Source organism: Grammomys surdaster, unplaced genomic scaffold (assembly GCF_004785775.1).
Source record: "Grammomys surdaster isolate TR1022 unplaced genomic scaffold, NIH_TR_1.0 243, whole genome shotgun sequence".
Classification (NCBI taxonomy): Eukaryota; Metazoa; Chordata; class Mammalia; order Rodentia; family Muridae; genus Grammomys; species Grammomys surdaster.
In genome coordinates this window covers 9,981,205-9,995,475 of record NW_021604688.1, presented here as the reverse complement: position 1 = coordinate 9,995,475, position 14,271 = coordinate 9,981,205, and positions in this window count along the sequence as shown.

Below are 14,271 nucleotides of genomic sequence, written 5' to 3'. Positions count from 1 at the left end.
ACTGTTTCAGGCTTAGTACTCAGTTATTAAGATTAAATATTAATCAACTCATTTCACATTGATTTCTCTGGAGGGCAAGTTTAGAAGTCTGAGTCAAAAGACTTTGTACCTCAGCTTTAGCTATGACCAGTCTAGTAGCTGTGTGACAATCAATGTTCCTGAGCCTCCTTAAAGATAGTATCTGATAGTCACATTACCCATGAGAGCCCATTACTAACTTTCATATTTACTGCCCATTACAGACTTTGTCTCTGAATAGATGAGACATGTACACATGTTATGGTAAGAAAACTGCAGCTCAGAAGCAGAAACTTGTATAAACTCACAGACCCAGTAAACACATTTGGATTTGAGTCACAAGTTCTGATGTCTTATATTATGTACACTGTCTTCTTCATCTCCTTCTCTCTTCAGAAGCATCTCAGAGGCTAACAGTTTAGATTTGTGACTTGAGAAATATTGTGGTTCTTACTCAGGGTCATGGATAAAGAAAGCATCTGTTTTTAAGAAAATGAACTCTGGAGAAGTCTACTTGCAAATTCATCTTTTCGATTTCTGCTGGAGTCTAAACACCAAGTTGCTACACCTTTTGGGCCCCTTTTTTTTTGTGGTAATTATAGCAGGATATCCTGTAAAGGATCATGGGAAGATTCAGCGTGAGCACTTAGCTCAAGGCCTGCCATTGTTTAATAGTCGACTAACAATTGTCAATCTCTTAATATAGAGAAGGGTTCTGACTGCTGAAATTCATAATGATTGCCAATTTGGGAGATAAAACTCAACCTTTACCTCTGACTAAGGGGAAATATTTCCAAAGGAAGAAAAAAGGTGATTCTTGTTGTCTAGACTCTTGAACCCATGGTCATGTTCTATTGAGCTACAGCAGTATCAAAAGATGCCAAACAGTCCTGACTTCCCTTGACACCATTAGAGAAACTGTCGAGAGTTCTGTATTATATACTAGTTGGGGCTTATGCAACGTCCATATATTGATTGTTTTATGCTAAATTACTGCCTTGGTATCTTCACCACAATGTATATTATATGCTGATGGGGAGTGACACAATGGGGTTATAAGCACTGGTGACATGCTTGCCTGCCTTTGAGTATCCAGAATAGCAATCTTAATACAGCACGGAAACAAACAAAAAAGGGAAAACAGGATAAATTTACACTATGATAGAGAGTCTTTCTCTCACAGTCTTCTTTAGAATTTCTCAAAGTCCAAAATGCAATTAATCACTCCAATAAGGAAAGTTGGAACAGATCAATACATTTCATCAGAGCTTTAATTGTCCTTAACGCTGTGTGAGGACCGATGTTTCCTGTGTTTTGAAAATACATGAATAAATGGATTCTTCATTAAGACTCTACTCACTCTCACTGTCACTCAAAGTAGAGCTGCTGGGCCAGACAGTGTACATAGCAGTTTGCTGGTCTCTCTTTTGTCCTCCATAGCCTTCACTTTTCATTCTATTTTTTTATACTTTCCTCCTACTCTTATATATGCCATTCATCTTGTTACTCCCTCTGTCTCTATCATCCTTCCCCTCCTTCCTTCCCTCCATCTATACCCCCTCATGCTTCTTCCATTCCCTTCCCTTCTTTCCTCCTGATGGAAATAGAATCTAAATCTTTACTATGGTGCAAATAACAGATGTATTCTTAAACTTCGTGAACAAACAGACCTCAAAGGAGAAAATGGAGCAGGTGACATTTTGAAAAAGTAGAGTAAAATGTAAGGATTCACCAGCCATCAACTCAGCCTGTTCCTAAGATGTAAACAGACACATGCCCAGTGCACACTGAACACATGTATACCTTGTGCATTTGAACATTAAAATGTAGACCTTCTGCAGAGCCAAGCCTCACACCGTGTGAGTTAATCACTAAATGTTTACATAAGCATTCTATTTGCAGATAAATCCGTTCCCCTCACACAGTCAAGCAGAAGTATTTAATTATATATTTTAAAGAAAGTATTCTTCACTGACCATTCCAATTAAGAAATGAAAATTTGCCAAACTGCCCCATGTCCTATCCTCCTATCTTCTGAGGTCACTCAGAGCCAGCCAGGTGACAAACTGAAAAATGTTTGTCATCTGCTCTGGCAGAATAGTCCTTCTGAAGTTCCTCCTTCTGGTTCTGAATTCTGAGCAGGTGTAGTTCTTAGAGGGAAAATGCAGATGTTCTAGTCCAAGAAAAGTAAACCCTGAAATTAAGGAGTTGTGACACTACTGAGTTTCTAGTCAGTAAAACTACATCAAAATGACTAAAGTTCAAAAAAGTCTACTGACATTGTTATAAAAGCTTTAGAACTCATTAGAATGTATTTTTCTTTATTGTGTGGATTTTGTTTTCTAAGTATGTTTCCATGAAAACAACAATATCCCCTCATAATCAAAAGAACCCAGAGGAAAGACACCAATATTGCCAAATATACAACAGAGACATAGTAACCACAGGCAGCATACTGGCATAAAACTAAACATGTCAACTAATGGAATGGAATAGGAGATGTAGAAATAAGCACATAAAGCTAAACCATCTGAGTCTTGTCACCTATACTAACACCACACACTGGATAGGATAAGAGATATGTATGCTAGGACAGCCTGTGAAGGTCAGAAAGTTGGATATCTAAGTGGAGAAGACTGAAATTTGCTTTCTATATCTAAGTGGTACAAAACTAAACTTTGAATGGGGAAAAAAAACCTTCCACAAAGCAAAATCACAAAATCAAAACAAAAACAAAACAAGCAAGCAAGCAAACAAACAAACAAAACCAATTAAGTGTGCAGAGATAACCGTCAGAAAGATGGAAAATATTTGCCAGATATTCATCTGGCAGATGATTAGTATTCAAAATATATATGTAATAAAAATTATATACCAAAAGGGCAGCAAGTGAATAGATTACCTGAGCAGATACTTGTCAAATTAAGAGGTGTAACTGGTTCCTAAAGACATTTTTTGAATTAATTAATTAATTAATTCATCAATTAACTTACATCCCAAATGCTGTCCCCTGTAAGTCTCCCATTCACAGAGTTTCTCCTCTTTTCCCCTCTTTAATCCTCTTTTTCTCTGAGAGGATGGTGACCTTCTGGGTATCTTCACATGCTGGCACATCAAGTCTTTGCCAAATTGGGCACTTCCTCTACCACTGAGACCAGACAACACAGCCCTGTTGAGGACCAGATACCACAATCAGGCTACAGCTATAGGGAGAGCCTCCACTCATGTTGTTGGGTACACACATGGATACTTAGCTGCCCATCTGCTATATATATACCAGGGGCCTCATTCCAGACCATGTAGGTTCACTGGTTGGTGGCTCAGTCTCTAAGAGCTTCCATGGGTCCAGAATAGTTGACTCTGTTGGTAATCCTATGTGGTTCCCATCCCCTCCAGGACCTTCAATCCTTCCTTCAATTCTTTGATACGGGTCCCCAACCTCCATCCAATATTTGGCTGTGGTTTTCTGTTTCTGTTTCCATCAGCTGTAGGGCAGAGTAAATCAGATGGCAGTTATGCTAGGCTCTTACTGCAAACATAACAGGGAATCATTAATAATGTAAGGGATTGATATTTGCTATGAGATGGGTTTCAAGTTAGGCCAGTTATTGGTTGGGCATCCCTTCAGTTTCTTCTCCATTTTTTCAAACAGGACAAATTTTCAGTCAAAAGTTTTATGGGTTGGTTGGTGTCTTCATCCCTCCACTGGGGTCCTGACTGGCTTCAGAAAGTGACCTACCTCTTCAGGTTCCATGTCCCCATTGTTAGGCATCATGGTTAAAATCAGCCACAATGACATCTGAGAACCTCACCCATACCAGGTCTCTGGGACGTCCTAGCATTCCTCCATACTCCTAAACACCCCACCATCTCAATCCTCTGCCCTCTGATAGCCACAGATTTCCTTTCATTCTAGTGGCCCTCTGGGTCTTTCTCCTGTGTATCCCCATGCCTGACCCCCCATTCCCTTTCAGCTCCCCTCTCCCACCCAATTTCCTCCCTCTCTCTGCCTCCTATGAATATTTTTTTTACCCCTTCTAAGTGTCATTAAAGCATCCTCAATCTAGCCTTCTTTCTTGTTTAATTCCTTTGGGTCTGTGGGATGGTATCATGGGTATTCTGTACATTTTAGCTAATATCCATTTTAGTAAGTACATACCATGCATGCCTTTCTATGTCTGGGTTACTTCACTCAGGGTGATATTTTCTAGGTTCATCCATTTGTCTGCAACATTCATGATGTCCTTGTTCTATTTCATTACGTAAATAAACCACATTTTCTGCATCTATTCTTCAGTTGATTGACAAATGGGACTCCTTGAAACTGAAAAGCTTCTGTAAGGTAAAGGACAAGACAGATTAGGTTTGTTTCCAGTTTCTGAATATTATGAATAAAGCTTCTATAAACACAGTGGAGCACCTGTCCATGTGGTATGGTGTAACATGTTTTGGGTGTATTCCTAGGAGCAGTATAGCAGGGTCTTCAGGTGTATAATTCCAATTTTCTGAAAATCCACCAGATTTATTTCCAGAGTGCTTGTTCAAGTTTGCAATCCCACCAGGAATGGAGGAGTGTTCCCCTTTCTTCACATTCTCCCCAGCATGTATTGTTACTTGAATGTTTGATCTTAGCTATTCTGATTGATATGAGGGTCATTTTGATTTGCATTTCCCTAATGACTAGGGATGTTGAGCACTTCTTTAAGTCCTTCTTTTCTCAGCCATTTAAGATATCTCTGATGAGAATTATTTGTTTAGCTCTGTACTCACTTATTAAATTGGGTTATTTGGTTTGTTGGATTCTAATTTCTTGAGTTCTTTATTTATTTTTCTGATTAGTTTTCTGGGTTAGGGAAGATCTTTTCCTAATCTGTACGGTTTAGTCTTGTCCTATTGACAATGTCCTTTGCTTTACAGAAGATTTTTCAGTTTCACAGGGTCTCATTTATCAAGTGTTGATCTTAGAGCCTGAGCCATTGGTGTTCTGTTCAGGAAAATTTCCCCTGTGCCGATGTGTTCAAGGCTGTTTCCTACTTTCTTGTCTAATAGATTCAGTGTATCTAGTTTTATGTGGACATCCTTGATCCTCTTGGACTTGAGCTTTGTAAAAGGAAATAAGAATTGATCAACTTGCATTCTTCTACAAGCTGACTGCCACTTGACCCAGCACCAACCATTGAATATGCTGTCTTTTCTCCACCGGATGGTTTTGGTTTCTTTGTCTAAGATCAGATGACCATAGGTGTATGGTTTTAATTCTGGGTCTTCAGTTCTAGTCCATTGATCTCCCTGTCTGTCTGTACCAATACCATACTGTTTTTGTTTGTTTGTTTTCTTTTGTTTGTTTTTAGTCACTATTGCTCTGTAGTACAGCTTGATGTCAGGGATCATGAGTTTTCCAGATCAGTTCTTTTATTGTTGGGAATTATTTTGGATGTCTTGGGATTTTTGTTTTTCCGTATGAAGTTGAGACTTATTTTTTATGATCTGTAAAAAATTGTGTTGGAATTTTGATTAGGATTGCATTGAATCTATAGATTGCTTTTGGTAACATGGACATTTTTTCTATGTTAATCCTACCGATCCATGAGCATGAGAGATGTTTCCATCTTCTGAGGTCTTCTTCAATTTCTTTCTTCAGAGATTCTTGTCATACAAAACTTTCACTTGCTTGGTTACAGTTGCACCAAGATATTCTATATTATTTGTAACTATTGTGAAGGGTGTTGTTTCCCTAATTTCTTTCTCAGCCCATTTGTCCTTTGTGTAGAGAAATACTATTGATTTATTTGAGTTAATTTTGTATCCAACCAAATTGCTGAAGTTATTTTTCAGTGGTAGTAGTTCTCTGGAAGAAAATCTGGGGTCAGTGATGTATACTATTATATCATCTGCAAATAATTATACTTTGACTTCTTTCTTTCAAGTTTGTATTTTTTTTACTTCTTTTGGTGTTTCATTGTTCAATCTAGAACTCCAAATACCATAACGGATAAATGGGGAGAGAGTGGGCAGCCTTGTCTTTCCCTGATTTTAGTGGGATTTCTTCAAGTTTCTCTCCATTTAATTTTATGTTGGCTATTGTTTTGCTGTATATTGCTTTTATTTTGTTTAGGTATAGGCCTTCTATTCCTGATGTTTCCAAGACGTTTAACATGAAGGTTCTTGTATTTTGTTAAAGGTTTTTTCAGCATCTAATGAGATGATCTTTTGATTTTTTTCTTTGAGTATATTTGTATAGTGGATTCCATTGATGGATTTCTGTATGTTGAAACATCTCTGCATCCCTGGGATGAAGTTTACTTGATCATGGTGAATGATCACTTTCATGTGTTCTTTGATTTTATTGAGTATTTTTACATTGATATTCATAAAGGAAATTGGTCTGAAGTTGTCTTTCTTTGTTGGATCTTTGTGTGTTTTTGGTATCAGCATAACTGTGGTTTCAAAGAACAAATTAGGTAGTGTATTCCTTTTGTTTCTATTTTATGGAATATTTTGAGAAGTATAGGTGTTAGGTCTTTGATGGTCTGATAGAATTCTGAACTAAAACCATCTGGCAATGGGCTCTTTTTGATTGGGAGACTTTTAATGACTGCTTCTGTTTCCTTAGGGGTTATGAGACTAATTAGATGGTCTGATCCTCATTTAACTTTAGTACCTAGTATCTATCTAGAAAATCTTAGATTTCATCTAGATCTTCCAGTTTTGTTGAGTATAGTCTTTTGTAGTAGGATCTGATGGTTTTTTTTTAAATTTCCTCAGTTTTTGTTGTTTTGTCTCTGTTTTCATTTCTGATTTTGTTAATTTGGATACTATCTCTGTGCTCTCTAGTTAGTTTGGTTAAGGGTTTATCTATCCTGTTGATTTTCTTAAAGAACTAGCTCCTAGTTTTGTCGACTCTTTGCGTAGTTCTCTTTGTTTATAATTGGTTGATTTCAGGACTGAGTTTGATTGTTTCTTGCTGTCTACACCTCTTGGGTATGTTTGCTTCTTTTTGTTTTAGACAGTTCAGATGTGTTGGTAAGCTACTAGTGTAGGATCTTTCCAAATTCTTTATGAAGGCACTAAGTGCTATGAGTTTTCCTCTTAGCACTGCATTTATTGTGTCCCATAAGTTTCGGTATGCTGTGCCTTCATTTTCATTAAATTCTAGAAAGTCTTTCATTGAGTATATCCAGGATATAACTGGACCCCTGCCCTCATGAATTCATGGCATTTTGGGTTGCCTGAACAAGATCCTGACAAGCCTGTCAACATTCCAGCATGGTGATTAAAGGGGTTCTCAAGCCCTACTTCTAGTTGAGGAGATATTAATAATTGTTAAGGATAGGAATATTAACTATGTTTATACAGTGCTATTCATAGGTTGTATAATAAACCTAGATATCCAGTGACAGGTGACTGGATTTAAGAAGTAGCAGTATATATGAACAATGAATTTTTATTCAGCCAAAGGGGAGGAGAAATTTATGTTGCTTCCAGTAAGATACATGCAACAGGATGCTGTTTTCTTATGGAAAATAAGCCACATGTGAAAAAACAAATACTGTGTATTTTCTCTACAAATTTGGAATTGGGTGAGGAAAGAGGTGAGGAGGAAAGAAGGCATTATCTGAGTATAATTAAAGTGCTTTACATGAATAATGGGAAATGTCATAAAGAAGCATATTACTTTAATAATTATTATAAGCTGGAGAGAGAGAGAGAGAGCGAGAGAGAGAGAGAGAAGCTGAAAGATAGGTAGGCAAGCAGGAAGGACTGAAAGAAAGAAGGAAGGAAGAAAGAAAGGAAGGAAGGAGGGAGGGAGGGAGGAAAAGAAGGAAAGAAGGAAAGAAAGAAGGGTCAGCATTGGACTAAGCTTTGAGCAGGGGCAGGCTTTCTGCTGACAGTAAGTGGAGAAATTCTAAGTAGAGAACACTCTGAGAAGGGCCAGTGGCTCTCTCCGCTGAAATCTCAGGTTGGTGTGAAGGATTTAAAAGGCAGGCTACAATTAGATTTGGGCTAAGCTTGAACTCTAGGGCAGGGAAATTAAATTTTTAAGGAATTGGTCATTAGAGCAATCAAATGATTTCTAGATATTGGAGATAAAAGAAACAGTATTTAAATCACAATATCCAAAGCAGTGTTCAGACTAATGCCTCTAACCATTGGTGAGGGGACAATGACCCTCATCACAACAGAGGACCTTACATTGTAAGAATAAAGCTAAGAAAACACTTACCTTAAACATAAAATTTGGGGAAGTTGAACACAGGCAATTGCGAAAATTTCCACACACCTTATACCAGGAAGCACATCAGGATATAACCTTAGGCATAGTCAACATATGTATCTGTACTGAGCATGATTATCAAATCTTTCTTTTATTGTAGAATTCCAGTGTCTTGTTTATCACCAGTATAATCCATGTTACTCTGTGATTTGGGATATTATTGGGATTGTGGGATATCATTTTATAGTGCTATCATCTGCCAATCTTCAAAAACATATCTGTCCTGAGTACCTTTCTTATATGTGCCTTCCCCAACCCACCAAGGAAAGGAAAACCATAAAAAGGGCCTGGAACTGATTTCTCATTTGAAGTCTTACAGCACAGATCACATCCAGGGCATATCATTTTCATAAGAAAAAGTAGCTCAATGATTAAGGGAATGGCCTTTGGAATAAGATGGCTTAAGAGGCATTTCTGCCCAGGCCAGTACTGATGTTCATATACTGAATGTGTCCACCTGAAAACTTACTCATTCTGTGAAATAAGTATATATTTTATATCATTGGTCTGTGTTTAAAGTATCATAAGGTTCATATTTCAAACCATTTAGAACTGTGACTGAAAGAGCAAATACTTGGTTACCATTAGCTGCCGTGACTTGTAAGAATCACTTTCTCAGCTTACATGGAGATATACTAAGGTTCTGGTCCATAGTACACTAGAGTAAAACAGTGTTCAAAGTGTGGTCTTCTGGGAGTGGGAGACCTCGTCTTCCATGAAAATGAGCACACCATTTGGTTGTCCAGTGTCAAACAGTCTGCCCTAAAAATAGACACATTTAACAATACACAGAATAAACAAATTATATTTAGGAGTACATGCATATATACATACAAACATGCAATAACAATTACTGGGAAAAAAAGAGACCATGGATTTGTAGAAGAGTTGGGAAGGGGCAAAAAGCAAGGTGTTAAACAGAAATGTAATTATATTCTCCATAATAAAAGAAGTAGTTGCCTTGGTGTGGACCTCAGGGTCTGAGTACTTGTAATTCACTATGAAAAATGTACAAAGTCAACTTAGTTAGTGGTTTTGACTAAAACACTAATCCATTCAAGTCAAAAACCCCAATGGGTATTCCAAAAGGAACAGGACTTTTTAATATGCTGATTCAGTTATACTATTATCAATCTGTGCATTTGCAGATAGTCCATTTTCCCACCCACATCTTCCTTATACAACCATGCTTGCTCAATCCAATGCTAAGATTGAAGTCACAACCCCTAGGTTCCATTCTGCATGGCCTCCTGTTACTGTCATTGCTTTTATTCTTATTTTTTAAATTAAAAAAAATATTTATCCACTTTATATCCTGATTGCATGCTTTTATTTTTCAACAAGCTCATATGACAAAGGAAAACCTCAGAGGAAAGACATTTCCTCTTTGGAAATGCAGAAGACATTTCATCTATGGAAGCATAAACAGAGAGACAAAGCACAATGCATAGGTAGGCCTCAGGCAGGCCTTCTGCTTCTGGCATTGTCCACTGTTAAAAAAGTGAAACTTGTTTCCTGCTCTCTGTGTGTCCTTGCCAGAAACATTCACTGTGCGTACTCTGGTATCTAGAATTCTTGATACTTTAGTGTTTTTCCTTTAGTACATGCAGGTTGACAGGAGGACAGAGTCCATTTTTCATATCTTTTCTTTTAAATATCCCTGATCCAGAAGAACAATCAAAGAACAAGAAGAATGCAAAATGTATCCTTAATGCAACAATGTCCAGAGAGGTTTGAGCAAGGTTGCATGAATCCTTTATAAACACGAGAAGCATACATGAAACCTAAAACAATAATGGATAAAAGCAAGCAGAATGCATCCCAAACACTACCTAAATAAATGCATGAAGAAATAAATGCCACCTGCTATTTCTGACATCAAGAAGGCATATGTACTGTGAGTAACCAGCCTCTCCCAGTATTAACTCCCCCTTCAAGTTCCTTCAGCCCTAGCACTGGGAAAACTGCATCAGAAGCCAACAGTAGAAGGACTTAAAATCACTGTAGAGCATCTGGAACTCTTTTAATATATTCTTAACATTAAACTGAAATTCTGATAGAATGACTGGCATAGACAGATAGTAATGGGTATGTAAGGACTCTGGGAACTAGAGAACTCTGATAGGCCTCCCTCACTATGAGCACCACTTACGTTGTTGCTCACTTCCAAGAAGAAGGACCTTCTCAGTCATGTATCACGAAGCATGTTTTATGTTATACCCAGAGACATTCAGTTGAACTGGACTGAGGTTTGTCATCTTCACTTGCCAGAAAAACAAAAAAAAAAATGTTACTCAAATTTCATCTTTGCAAGTCTCATGTATTTTAAGCAAACTGACACAGATTTCTTGACTTTTCTGACATTAGTTCTCAAAAGCAGGTTAGACATTTAAGAAGGAACCAAGTTTAGGATGTGGTGAGAAGAAGGATGATCAACTAGTATTGAATAAACCAGACAGATTATTTTATTAATATGTGTTTATTTGCAATTTGCTGTTGGGAACTTTTATAGACATGTTATATATACTTGCCTGATATCAATTTGGTTATAGAGTACTACATGCAAAAGAATAAGGCACTACAAGGTTCATAGAGCATTCCAGAATTCAGCAGGGTTGATGCTGATGCTGTTCCTAAATTTCCTGTCTGTAACATTATCCTTCCAAGGCAAACACTTCACTAAGTGACAATTTATAACACTTATAAAATAGAGTGCTTTCCCCAAAGGTTGTTCAGAAGAGAGGTATTTGGAGCAAAAATCTTCCCTGCCCAATGAATTAGCCAATACAAAATATTCTTCAGTCTGTTACTATATCGGGAAAAAGGTTCTTCAGTCTGTTACTATATCGGGAATGGATACACACATTGTAACCCCTATATGCACACACAGGAATGAAAACGAAGTAATTCCTTACACAGCCAGACTTCAGCTTACTTACTAAAAGGCTAAGTAATATGATCTTTCTTTTGTTGATGAAAATCTATTTCTTACTTTGTTGCCTCCAATAGGTTCACAAAGAGGATGTTCTAGGAAGCTTGAGTCAAAAGTTAATTCTGACTCACACTATTCATGGTCAACTGAAGAGTCAGAGCCTGTCCTAGTATCAGAGAAGGTGAACCCCCACCTGGGGACTCAGAAGTCTCTATCTGCCATTATTTCCCATCATTATACTGCATTTATTTCTTATCTAAATACTGATTTTTAGAAATAAAGTCTTATTCTGAGTTCAGATAACTCTAGGAAATATAAATTGACATAACATGCTTTTTTTTCTCCTATTATTTTATTGATAAGTTAGAATAGAGGTTAATGAGAAAATACAACATTTCCTGATAGATATACTACAGCATGAGTGGTTCATTTGTTAGCTACTAATGGTAGGAATTCACAATGGTCAGGAGTTCAGGTAGCAGTGTAAGTGATAAATGAAAGGGCTCCTGGTCACAATCAACTGGGCTTGTAGGTATACTTAGGAAAAGCCTGCAACCACACCTCCCTCAAGAGTCTAATAAGGGTAAAAACAGACCCAGGCCCCTGCTGTGTTGCCTGTATATCTATGACTGTCTGTCACCAGCCAGAGTGCCTGCAGGTGCCTAAGGAGAGAAGCTGGATCTTAAGCATTTTGCTTTAAAATGTGCATTTCCTTCTGTTTACATCTGCATATATCTTCTCCCTGATGTGGCAGCTTAAATGCTTTATTTACTTTTTAAAGCTCAGCAATTGGCTTTTAAGGTGTGGTTACACCTCCTGTCCTTTTCCAGATGTGAGCCAATTGTACACAAACGCATAAACAATTAAAATGGTCAGATGAGGTGGGGAAAGGGGCAATAAAGATGGTCAGAGTCAATTAAACCAGTGAAATAAAAAAAAATTAGAGGGTGGAATGGTGTACACAATAACCCATATTTTATTATTTTCCCTTACAACATTGTAAAATATACATAAGACCTTGATGTATGGATGTTTCCTTGAGAAAGGTGTGCTATGGCTCAGAGGCGGATTGGCGGCGTGTGATGTGGGCAGCTGTAAGGTAACAACATGTTTTCCCATAAAAAGCAAAGGAAATAGGCACATAAATTCCATATAAACTGTCAGTGTGTCAGCTATGCTAACACCAGGGGAGCTGGCGCCCGGGAGCTACACTAACTTATGCACCTTCATTTTTCAAACACACACTTTGTGAATTTTCAAAACTGGCTCAAGCCAGACTACTTATTCTTCTTTCTTCTTCTCATCCTTCTCTCTGTCTTTTTATTCTTCCCCTACATCTCCCTCCTTCTCTTTGTCCTTTTGTTCCTTTTTTCTTCTTTTCCTTTCTTCTTTTTCCTCTTCTTCCTCTGTTTCTCCTTTATTGTCAATGCCTTTAGAAGACTCTTGCTGTAGGTAAGCAAACAAATGCAAGATGCTGAACTCCAGTGACCTGGACCCGAACAACAACACATTTAATCTGTTGTTTAAATATTTAAGAAACTGCAGATTTGGGAAGTTCCCCCCTTCCTTTTCCTTTTCTCTTTCTTTCTCTTCCCTTTCTCCTTCTTCTTTTTCTTACTCTTCTTTTGTTATTCCAAATGATTTTTAGGGTATGTAGATGAGAACAACAAGTATATTTGTACATATTATGCAGAATTTAAAAATAAGAAAAATATTTCCTTGGTGGTAATGTATATGCAGTGAATCACTATCACAGAAACAGATTTAGGGTCATGTCCTAGCGCGAGGCAAATCCAAAACCTCCTCTGAATCCCCTGGGGATGGTTCAGATTTTCTGGAGTCTGTGTGGTGGTAGTAACTAGATTTTTAAACTTGTCTTGAGATCTCCTTAGTTTAAATATTTTTATAGCTATTTCTTGACATTCTAATCTACAGTCCTACTTCAGATTCAAAATTCTACTCATATTATGACAAGAGAAATGTGGCTAATTTAATCATAGAGGATATTCAGTGTTCAAGATTTTGACCTTATATGACCAAAGATTCTACTAGTTCCTGGACTTAAGCTTCTTTAAGTTTTGTGACAGACACCTTTGTCATGGGGCATCATAAGGCTTTTGTGAGCAACATGTGAGATATTGAACATGAATAACATACATAATTTTTTTCAGGGGCTAGTTGAATCTTCAATCACTTTTTAACTTGAGGATTTGAATAAATATTAGAAAAGTTATAATCAAAAGGCATTGCTGCTTTCTTTAATTGTTCTTTAAATGTGAGCTTCAATACTCATGTGAATCTGAAATGTGTGTCATAGGGTGTCTCATCTGGGATTTTGTCAACACTAAAGTGTTATAGATATAAAATAATTGCATGGGCCATCAATGAATTAAAGAGATGACCTCACAGCTGCAAATTTTACACATCAGTACATGACCTCACAATATCTCAACATCCATGATTACACTCTGTAAAACAATCTTTCCTGATCTACTGCTGCATGTTCTGGCTATTAGTAACAATCCTATGATACTTATTTTCCTCTAATGACATGTTAGAGTCCAAATCAGACAGCAATGAACTATAAAAAAGCATGTATCTATGAAGCCCACCAAAATCACATAGGCAAGAAAAAAATAACTAAAATATCTTTGTTTTCATCTCCAGATCGTGATTTACATTTGCTTTATTAGCAAAGTTACTGAGAGAGTGAGATGTAAAAGGGGATTTGTCAACTCACAAATTTATTAAAGAAATAACCTAATCAGCTTTTAGCTTTCATATATAGTTAATTTTGACATCGGCTTCCAAGCATTTTTTTCACATTAAGTTGTTTATTCTTTTTGGGGGGGAGATCAAATCAAGAGAGAAATACTATGTTTACCTACATAATTTAAATTAGAACAATAATAAGAGCCTTTGGAGTTAAAAGGCAATAAAGTTGGGTTAAGATAATTAATGCACAATTCTCTGTGATCGGACTATCTTTCTAAATGATGGTCAAAATTCTGCCTCAGTCTCCTGGCAGAATTTCCATCATGGGTTC